The following is an 11,238-nucleotide window of genomic DNA, read 5'->3' on the forward strand; positions in this document are numbered from 1 at the left end:
TCGAGGGGGAAAAGTGCTTCAAGGGCCTCTAAGAGGAACAATTAGGGTCTTCAAACATGCCTTGAGAAGAGGAATCTGGGACTAGTGGGACTGCCTCTACTGAAACTAGCATTTCACCAGCAAAAGGTAAGTCAAGGTCCAGAAATAGACAATGCCTCCCCTGAAGGAAGACACACTGCAGGCTATGAAAGAGATCTTCCTCAACTCTGGCTACCTTTAATTATTCCCATAACACCCCTTCCTTGAGAAATTCCACATCAGATCTGCCTGAAGAGAGCTAGTGATCTGAACTCAGGCAACAGAACACTTCTCCCCATCTCCCACATCCTGGTCCCTCACCTCTTCACAGTCCTTGACCAGCTGGCCCAGTGGCTGCATCTGGATTGTGAGACCCCTCTCTGTATTCCCTATTTGATCTTGGGATATACCATGGTGTCCTGACAGACGGGGAAGATAATCAGGGAGAGGTGGGACAGAACCAAGGAGATGATGAGGTCTACATGAAGCACACCCCTACCCATGATGCTGGATAAGAGAGTCCATAATATGAAACAAAGGATGGTAGGTTGCCTGGGGAGCAGTGCCTCCAGGCTTGGGAACTAAGAGAGTCAGAAAGGCAAGGAGGGTAAGACCACTAGGTGATAGAGGAAGCAAGCAGAGGTTACACTATCAGAGATTTCAGACTCATACCCTCCCTTCAATGCTGGAAGCCCTTCAGGAGCTTGGAATTATTCTTCCCAAACCCTTCTCTTCCCTCATAGGAGAGGAAATGTTCAAAGCTTTTATCCCTTCCCCCGCACCCCACCAAAATACCATTTACATACCTAAGAAGTAAAAGGAACATAACATTTTTGTTTGTTCCACTTTATGCTGTTCATGAAGTCCCTCTCTCTCAGGTCACCATAGTCACTAATAGTGAAGTGCCATCATGATTATGAAATTCTAGAATTCTGTTTCATGTCTTTTTTTCATTTAGGTAAGCAGATCCACACAAGGTGAGAAAGGTGAAGTGATATAACTTTCCTTTTATAAATATAGAATCTAAAAATCATTTAAAAGGGCTGGTTATAGAATTTATGTAGTGAAAGGTCAAAACTCTAAGTCTGAGTGAGAACCTAAATTTTGGTTTGGGTTCTTCCAGCTGAATGCCTGGCATGTTCTTCATTACAATCCAATTGTCAACATAGGAACTGATGTGTAATCTCAGGGTGCTGGAATAGAAGAGCCCTAGGGTCTTGTTTCTTACTTTTTACTTTTAGTCTTTATTGTCATTCCACTTGCTTGTTACCATTCTGATATGAAGAAACTTAATTGGTCTGTTTACAGTTTTGGGGAAAATATGTTTATAAAAAATATGTTACCACACTACACTATTCCATCCCTCTCTTTTGCCCTAACTTGATTTCTGAACACATTAATTTTTTTTCGTAAAATGAGTCTATGCTTTGGCCAAATTCTCATCTCAGTCACTTGTTAGTGACAATAATGTAAATATATTATTGCACAACATGTGGATTTTGAAGAAGTTATGGAAATAGTTTCAAGAATTTTCCAGTCTAAAGAAAGTTCATGATACCCTCCAGGCATAAGGGAATATGAGGGAAACTGATTGGTAATGTTAGTGGAGACTGTATCATATTAATAAATATTAAATATGAATCCCCTCCTCACATACTCTTGGTATTAAACATTTTAAAAAATGCTCTCAAACCAAACCCAGGAGAAATGTTTAAATATATTTTATTTGGTTTGGATATCAAATTCTATATCCCATAGGGTGTATCTTTCACTATAACAAAAGTTGATTTCTCATTTTAAAAATATCAGAATTAAATTTGGTCTGTAAGAAAACATTCCCAGAATAGCATCAATTCACTTACTCACAAAATTGCATTGTGACTATCCCCAAAGATTCCTGAAATTGTATTGGTATTAAATTCAAATAAGCTAAACAGTCACTTTAAGCATCTGGATATCAAAATCATCTGGGAGAGAAAATTGTGAAAAATGAGAGTGGGAGCAATAAAGGAGGAGAAATAGAGGATAATGGCAAATTACATTTTGCCTAGGGTTGACCCAGATGGTGTGTTTAATAATTGGTATCATAAGCAGTTTTCAAGAACCAATTAGACAAAAATTATAAATTGAGAGAAACAGAAAGATGCACTCCTTCCCTCTAAGTCTTAGTTAATAATAACTGATTTTATGTACCTGTATACATTACTCTTTTACATTCCTTATCTATATATTCTACACAGAATACTACCTAAACAGTAGGTAAGATGGATGTTATTTCATACTCATTTAATAAGCAAACAAACTGGGGATAAGAGAAATTAGGTAAATTTCTAAATATCACAAAGCAAGCAAGGGAAATAAGTCTTGAATATATTAAATACAAGTTGTCATCTTCTTCTCTCTCTCTCTAGATATATATATATATATACATGGATATGTATGTACCCATATTATCATTAATAGAATATATGTACATATAATATATGCAAATATATATATTCTCAGCCATAAATGCAATATATATACATATATACACACACATATATATATATTCTCAGCCATAAAGGTAGTATTTATTATATATAAATTATATTGCCTCTTTCTACATACATATATATATTTATAAAATTTATTACCTCTGTGGTCGAGAACCTGTATACCCTAATTTTAAAGAATACAATTTGCATTGTTGTGGTAAGTGTCAGAAGTGGGTTATATAATAGAAAGTGATAGGTAGTCAGGAAGAGTGATAGGTGGTTCAAATGTTTGAAATTGAGTATTAACCCAGCCTTTAAAGCCTAAGCTCTAAACAAGATCATGCGAGAAAACCTGGACTTTCAAGATGGAGCATCTGTCTCTCTAAACCTTCATAATGGATGATACAGTATTTACCAGACATACTTCATCATTTAGCAGGATTTCCCCTTCTTGGTAAAATAATACTCTGTTAAAGTGCTTATTATCCAAAAGGCAAATCGTTTCAATCTATCCCAAAAGCAGATGAAAAATCCCTAAAGTTGGGTCCAAAGATTTCCTTTGTAGATAATATTTTATAATGTATCATATGACCTTTGTTAACTATTAATAATATACTTGTGGTGTTTTTTTTAGTTGTAGATGTACACAATAGCTTTATTTCATTTATTTATATGTGGTGCTGAGAATCAAACCCAGTGCCACACACATACTCGTCAAGTGCTCTACCACTGAGCTACAACCCCAGCCCTACTAGTGGGCTTTTTAAAAATATAAAGCCAACTCCAAATCCTTGAGTAAATATTTTGTTAAGGAGAAATAAGCATATATATTTATTGGTTTTCTTTCCTCCTTGGCACTCTTCTGGTTTCCCACTCTGGGTACACATACTGCAGTTTATAAGGCCATTTTAGAGAATTTCAGGCTTATAGCATGAAATTTTTAACCATCAATTATGTTCTGACCCAGGCCTAATACTGCAATATATTATCATATCTTAAATGCTGTCTTATGTATACCACTCCAAAAAAGAAAATTATCTAGAGTTGATCTCATCCACAAGGACATAAAGGAGGCCTAATTAAAAGAGAAATAGTTACAGAGGCTCTAAGGGACACAAAACTTAGGAGGAATACTGGATAAGGAAAATGTAGTTAACACATACGAATTAAATATTTCACTTTACAAAGAAGCATTTGAGGCTCAGAGATTTTAAATGACTTATCTAAGGCAACAACCAGTTTAACAAAAAGTCAGGGTTAGTGTGAGGATCCTCTTTGCCACGTACTAGTGGAGGAGAAAAAGGTTAACCTCGGGAGGAGGATGTTGGTGGTTTTTCTATCTATTACCCAAAAAACTTATCTATTCAATGAACACACAAGAGCTAATACTCTTTTCATATGAGAGGGGGCATGACAGGCATGGCCATACCAGCTCTGGCCTCTTATAACAACAACTTGCCCAACTCTCTTTTATTTATAATATATAGGTAAAGGGGGAAAGGACCAGGAGGAGCTTCTTCTGTGATGGACAGGATAGGGTGGGGTTAGGAAAGCCATTCTCTTAGGGGAAAATTCCAGAAGGAGACAGGGAACCACTCCCATGCAGCGCCACATGCTTCCTGGCAGTTCCTAGAAGCCAGGCCACTGTGTCCCATGGTTCAACCTAGTCTGATTCTGCTAAATAAGGACGACTTCCCACAGGCTAGAATTAATGTCTCAGAGTGTTTATTCCAAAATGGAGTCATGCAAGGGCAAAAAACCTAATAATTTTACTAAGCATTTACATTTTCTTAAAAACATGAGACTGATAGGTATGGTATGAAAACCTATAATAGGTAAAATTACATAAGAGCAAAGACCACAATAGTATAGTGTAGTGGAAGATAAACAGCTAATTAAAGTGATGGGGACATGTAAACACAGGGTGGTACCCTCAAATAAACCCAAGATTTAAAGGAAAACAGATTTTATTTCATTTCAGTCTCATTTATAGTACAGAACTATACATTAACATCTTTTCCTTTTTTTATTTTAGCCGATGCACTTAATTCACAGAATCCAAGAGAATTATCAAAAGATTCTAGGTACTCTGGTGAAACCCATAAGTAAACTTCAAGCTAAAAGTGAGGCATGATGGGTAGAGAAGCCATGAGAGATCTTTAAAGAAAGGAATTTCGAAGCAATGAAAGATAAAGCTTCTTGTAACAGCACAGAGTATCTACCTCTCTATTCATGTCTCACTCTATTCTTTCCCATAAATACTGGATTTTTGTCGTTGTTCCTGAACAGATCTTTTACCTTCCTACCACAGGTTTTTAAACATGTTGTTTGTTCTCCCCGTGATTCTTCCTAGCTTCCTTAGTCCCCTTTCTCTGGACTAACTTTCCATTGTTCAAGTGGCAGCTTCTAAATCCTCAGAGAACCTCCTATGGCCCTCCATAATAAACAAGCTCTTTTCTGTTAGTATCTCTCTTAACATTTTGTACTTTTAAAAACAGGAATTACCAGAGTTGGCAGTTATATATTTATTTCCATAAATAATATTTATTGAATATTGAATTATGCTATGAGATTAAGCTTTCTGAAGGTAAGGGTGATATTTTTTTTCCTCACTGTGCCTAGAATATACTAGATAACTCAATACATTACTTGTTGAATGAATGAATATGCATAAATGCCTTGACTCCCCAGGAAAACAGCAGTGTTGGAAGAATTACACAAAATGAGATCCCCTCCCTTGTCAGTGCTGTTGAACCATTTTATGTACCAGAATCAACTTTTCACTCTTTATCTCAGAAACATTCCCAATATTCCATGTCTCTCTCTCAGTTCTTGAGTTTCAGTGAGACACTGAATATACAAATGGACAATGTCCAAACCACAATGGATAATGTCCAAAGCACAAGATGGAGCTACAGGCAATCTCCACCCAAAGGCACTAAGACTGATTTTTAAAAAGTTCTACCAAGAGCTACATCACAAACAGTGTCTTTGATGCCAAGCATGGTCAAGTTCTGGAAAAGTCCCTCTTGTAGGTTGCAAACTGTCAACTTATTGTAACTTCACACAGTAGAGAACAAAGAGCAAGCTCTTATGTCTCTTCTTACATGGGCATTAATCCCATTCATGAGGGCTGAATGGAAGGGAAGACACATGGAAGACAAAATCTCAGATAATGAAGACAGAATATTTAATCTTGAAAATAAAGTTGACCAGAGAAGATGGTAAGAAATCATGAATGGAACCTCCAAGAATTATGGGAAATCATGAAAAGACTAAATTTAAGAATTATTGGGATTGAGGAAGGCACAGAGATACAAACCAAAGGAATGAACAACTTATTCAATGAAATAATATCAGAAAATTTCCCAAACCTGAAAAATGAAATGGAAAATCAACTACAAGAGGCTTACAGAACACCAAATGCACAAAATTACAACAGATTCCCCCCTGCACCAAGGCACATTATAATGAAAGTGCCTAACATCCAAGATAAAGATAGAATTTTAAAGGCTGTGAGAGAAAAGCATCAGATTACATATAGGGGGAAACCAAAACAGAGATCAGCAGATTTCTCAGTCCAGACCCTAAAAGCTAGAAGGACCTGGAATGACATATTTCAAACTCTGAAAGTACATGGTTGTCAACCAAGAATCTTATACCCAGCAAAACTAATTCAGATTTGAAGATGAAATAAAATCCTTCCATGACAAACAAAAGTTAAAAGAATTTACAAATAGAAAGCCTGCACTACAGAACATTCTCAGCAAAATATTCCTTGAGTAAGAAATGAAAAATAACAATGTAGGTCAGCAAGGGGACTACCTTAATGAAAAGTCAATCAAAGGAGAAACCAAGTCAAGTTAAAAACCAAAAATAAGCCAAAATGACTGGGAATACAAATCTTATCTCAATAATAACCATGAACATTAATGACTTAAATTCATCAATCAGAAGATATAGACTGACAGATTGGATTAAAAAGAAAGACCCAACAATACAATGCCTTCAAGAGACTCATAGCAAAAGCATCCACAGACTAAAGGCGAAGGGTGAAACATACCATGCACACAGAATCAGTAAAGAAGCAGGGGTTTCCATCCTTATATCAGATAAAGTGAAGTTCAAGTCAAAGTTAGAAGGGATAAAGACATTTCATACTGCTTAAGGGAACCATAAACAAAGGAGACATACTGATCATAAATATTTATTCCCCAAACAATGGTGCATCCATGTACATCAAACAAATCCTTCTCAATTTCAGGAATCAAATAGACCACAATACAGTAATAGTGGGGGACTTTAACACACGGCTGTCACCACTGGATAGATCTTCCAAACAAAAACTGAACAAAGAAACCATAGAATTCAATAATACAATCAATAACTTAGACTTAATAGACATATATGGAATATTCCATCTATCAATGAGTGAATACACTTTCTTCTCAGCAGCACATGGATCCTTCTCTAAAATAGACCATATGTTATGCCACAAAGCAAACCTTAGTGAATGCAAAAAAATAGAGATACTACTTTGTATTCTATCAAATGATAATGGAATGAATAGAAATCGGTGACAAAATAAAAAGCAGAAACTACTCCAACACCTGGAGACTAAATAATACAATATTGAATGAAGCACATATAACAGAAAACATCAGGGAGGAGATAAAAAAATTTCTTAGAGGTAAATAAGGATGATGATAAAACATATCAAAATCTCTGGGACACTATGAAAGCAGTATTAAGAGGAAAATTCATTGCATGGAGCACACTCAAAGAAAGAATTAAATGTCAACAACTAAACGACCTAATATTACATCTCAAAGTCCTAGACACAGAAGAACAGAACAACACCTAAAGTAGTAGAAAACAGAAAATCATTAAAATCAGAACTGAAATGAAATTGAAACAAAAGAAACAGTCAAAAAATAGACAAAAAATTTCAATTTCAAATGAAATTGAAAAAGTTCATTCTTCGAAAAAGTAAACAAAAAAGATAAACCCTTAGCCACACTAACAAAGAGGAGAGAGAAAACTCAAATTACTAAAATTCGTGATGAAAAGGAAATATCACGACAGACACCACTGAAATAGATAACATAATGAGAAGCTACTTTGAAAATCTATACTCCAACAAAATAGAAAATACCGAAGACATTGACAAATTTCTAGACACATATGATCCTCCCAAACTGAACCAGGAGAACATACGCAATTTAAACAAATCAATTTCAAGCAATGAAATAGAAGAAGCCATCAAAAGCCTACCAATCAAAAAAAGCATGGGACCAGATGGATTCTCAGCTGAGTTCTATAAGACCTTCAAAGAAGAACTTACAGCAATACTCCTCAAAGTAGTTTATGAAATAGAAAAGGAGGGAACCCTTGCAAATTTATTCTATGAAGCTAGTATCACTCTGATACCAAAACTAGACAAAGACATATCAAGTAAAGAAAACTTTAGACCAATAACCCTGATGAACATAGATGCAAAATCCTTAACAGAATTCTGGCAAATTGCATACAAAAAATATTAAAAAGTTAGTGCACTGTGATCAAGTGGGGTTTATCCCAGGGATGTAAGGTTATTTCAACATCAGGAAATCAATAAATGTAATTCATCATATCAATAAACTTAAAGTTAAAAATCATATGATTATTTCAATAGACGCTGAGAAAGCATTTGATAAAATACAGCAACCCTTCATGCCTTAAACACTAGAAAAACTAGGGATAATAGGAACATACCTTGACATTGTAAAGGCTATCTATGCTTAGCCCATGGCCAACATCATTCTAAAAGGAGAAAAACTGAAAACATTCCCTTTAAAAACTGTAACAAGACAGGGGTGCCCTCTTTCACCACTTCCATTCAACATGGTACTTGAAATACTAGCCAGAGAAATTACACAGACAAAAGAAATTAAAGGGATATGAATAGGAAAAGAAGAACTCAAACTGTCACTATTTGCCGATGACATGATTCTATATTTAGAGAATCCAAAAAACTCCACCAGAAAACTTCTAGACCTAATAAATGAATTCAGCAAAATAGCAGGATATAAAATCAACACACAGAAATCTAATGCATTTCTATTCAGAAGTGATGAATCATCTGAAAGAGAAATGAGGAAAACAACTCCGTTCACAGTAGCCTCAAAAAAATAAAATACTTGGGAATCAATCTAACAAAAGAGGTGAAAGACCTCTACAATAAAAACTACAGAACATTAAAGGAAATTGAGGAAGATCTTAGAAGATGGAAAGATCTCTCATGTACTTGGATAGGCAGAATTAATATTATCATAATGACCATACTTCCAAAGATGCTATACAGATTTAATGCAATTAAAATTAAAATTCTAATGACATCTCTCATAGAAATAGAGAAGCAGTCATGAAATTCATCTGGATGAGCAAAAGACCCAGAACAACCAAAGCAATCCTGGTCAGGTAGAGTGATGCAGTAGGTATCACAATACCAGGCCTTAAACTCTACTATAGAGCAATAGTAACAAAAATGGCATGGTAATGGCACCAAAACAGACAGGCAGACCAATGGTACAGAATAGAAGACACAGAGACAAACCCACATAAGTAACAGTTATCTCATACTAGACAAAGTTGTCAAAAATCTAAAATGGAGATAAGAGAGCCTCTTTAACAAATGGTGCTAGCAAAACTGAAAATCCATATACAGTAAAATGAAATGAAACCCCCATCTCTCACCCTGTACAAAACTCAACTCAAAATGAATCAAGGATCTAGGAATTAGGCCAGAGACCCTTCACCAAATAGAAGAAAAAGTAGGCCTGAATCTTCATCATGTTGGCTTAGGTCCAGACTTCCTTAACGAGACCCCCATAGCACAAGAACTAAAAGCAAAAATCAATAAATGAGATAGATTCAAACTAAAAAGCTTCTCCCCAGCAAAGGAAACAATCAATAATGTGAAAAGAGAGCCTACAGAGTAGGAGAAAATCTTTTCCACACACACTTCACACAGAGCACTCATCTCTAGAATCTATAAAGAACTTAAAAAACTTTAAACCAAAAATAGAAAGAACCCAATCAATGATTCAGCTAAGGAACTGGGCAGACACTTTACAGAAGAAGATATACAGGTGATGAACAAATATATAAAAAAGGGCTCATCATCTCTAGTAATTAGAGAAATGCAAAATAAGCCATCTTAAGATTTCATCTAATTCCAATTAGAATGACTATTATCAAGAACACAAGCAATAAATGTTGGCAAAGATGTGGGGGAAAAGGTACATTCATACATTGCTGGTGGGGTTGCAAATTAGTGCAGCCACTCTGGAAAGCAGTATGGAGATTTCTCAGAAAACTTGGAATGGAACCACCATTTGACCCAGCTATCCCACTCCTTGGCCTATACCCAAAGGACTTAAAATCAGCATACTACAGAGATACAGCCACATCAATGTTCATAGCTGCTCAATTCACAATAGCCAGACTGTGGAACCAACCTAGATGTCCTTCAATTTATGAATTTGCAGAGCTGAGGAGAAGGAAGGGAAATGGTGATGAGAAAGATGGTGGAATGAGAGGGACATTATTTCCCCATGCACATATAAGATTACACGAATGGTGTGACTCTGCATCATGTGTAGCCACAGAAATGAAAAGTTGCACTCCATTTGTGTACAATGAGTCAAAATGCATTCTGCTATCATGTGTAACTAATTGGAACAAATATAAAAACTGTGAATATGCTAAAAACCACCAAAGTGAACATTCTTAGATGATGAATTTAATCATATGTGAATAATTTCTCAATTTAGAAAGTTAATCCCAATCACCATCAATATTCTTTAAGTCTCACATGGGCATCAGTGTCCCAGATATAATTCTGTATCTTTCACTGTTGATATGTCCACGTGTATGTAATTATAGAAATGTTTTAGATACATAGGACATCAAATTCCATCCTATGACTATATGTAGATACATCTTAAATCCAAACTAAAGTTTCATAACAGGTTCTATTGTAAATGTGACTACATTTTTGTAACTTGTATTTATATTGACTTCTTATGTAATGTTCCAAAATTATCTGAGTCTCACAGATTTTAAAATAACATCTTATCTCCCAAGTTTTATTTCACTAAACATAGTGTGTTGTCCCTAGTAGTATACTGAAAATGGTCTGTACTTAAAACTGTTTTATTTGTTTGGTTGGGTTATTTTTTTAAGTTTTCTGCAGTTATTTATGCAGCTATCCCACATTTTAGGAATCTAACAAAATAATTCCATCAGTTGTACAGCATTCCAGTGAAGCAAATCAGAAAGATTACATTAACTTTACTTTGAATTTAGAGACAATGCTGATGCTTCCCAAGCAAACCAGCAAAAGAGGCATTGCTAAAATTTCAGCTTTAAAAAATCTGCAGTGAATATTCATCCTCCTTTTCTGTTCTTTCTGGAGTTGTATAAATAGAAAATAAATACAGTAAAATCTAATTAATTTAAATTCCATTCCTTATACATTTTTGCAATTGTGAGAATGAGGTATTCCTTTTAAACTTTGCACTATTTCTGGTTTTAGTGTTTATTTATAACAAAGAATTGTTTTAACTAACAATCAAGCATTTTATATCCCCTTTTATATACAAATATTTCATATGGTGAGGACATATTTTTATCTGAACATGAAAACATATTTTTCATAATTCTTAATTAGATTCAACTTTGATCAAATTACTGATACAGT

This window comes from Sciurus vulgaris (genome assembly GCF_902686455.1).
Source record: "Sciurus vulgaris genome assembly, chromosome: X".
In the NCBI taxonomy this organism is placed as follows: Eukaryota; Metazoa; Chordata; class Mammalia; order Rodentia; family Sciuridae; genus Sciurus; species Sciurus vulgaris.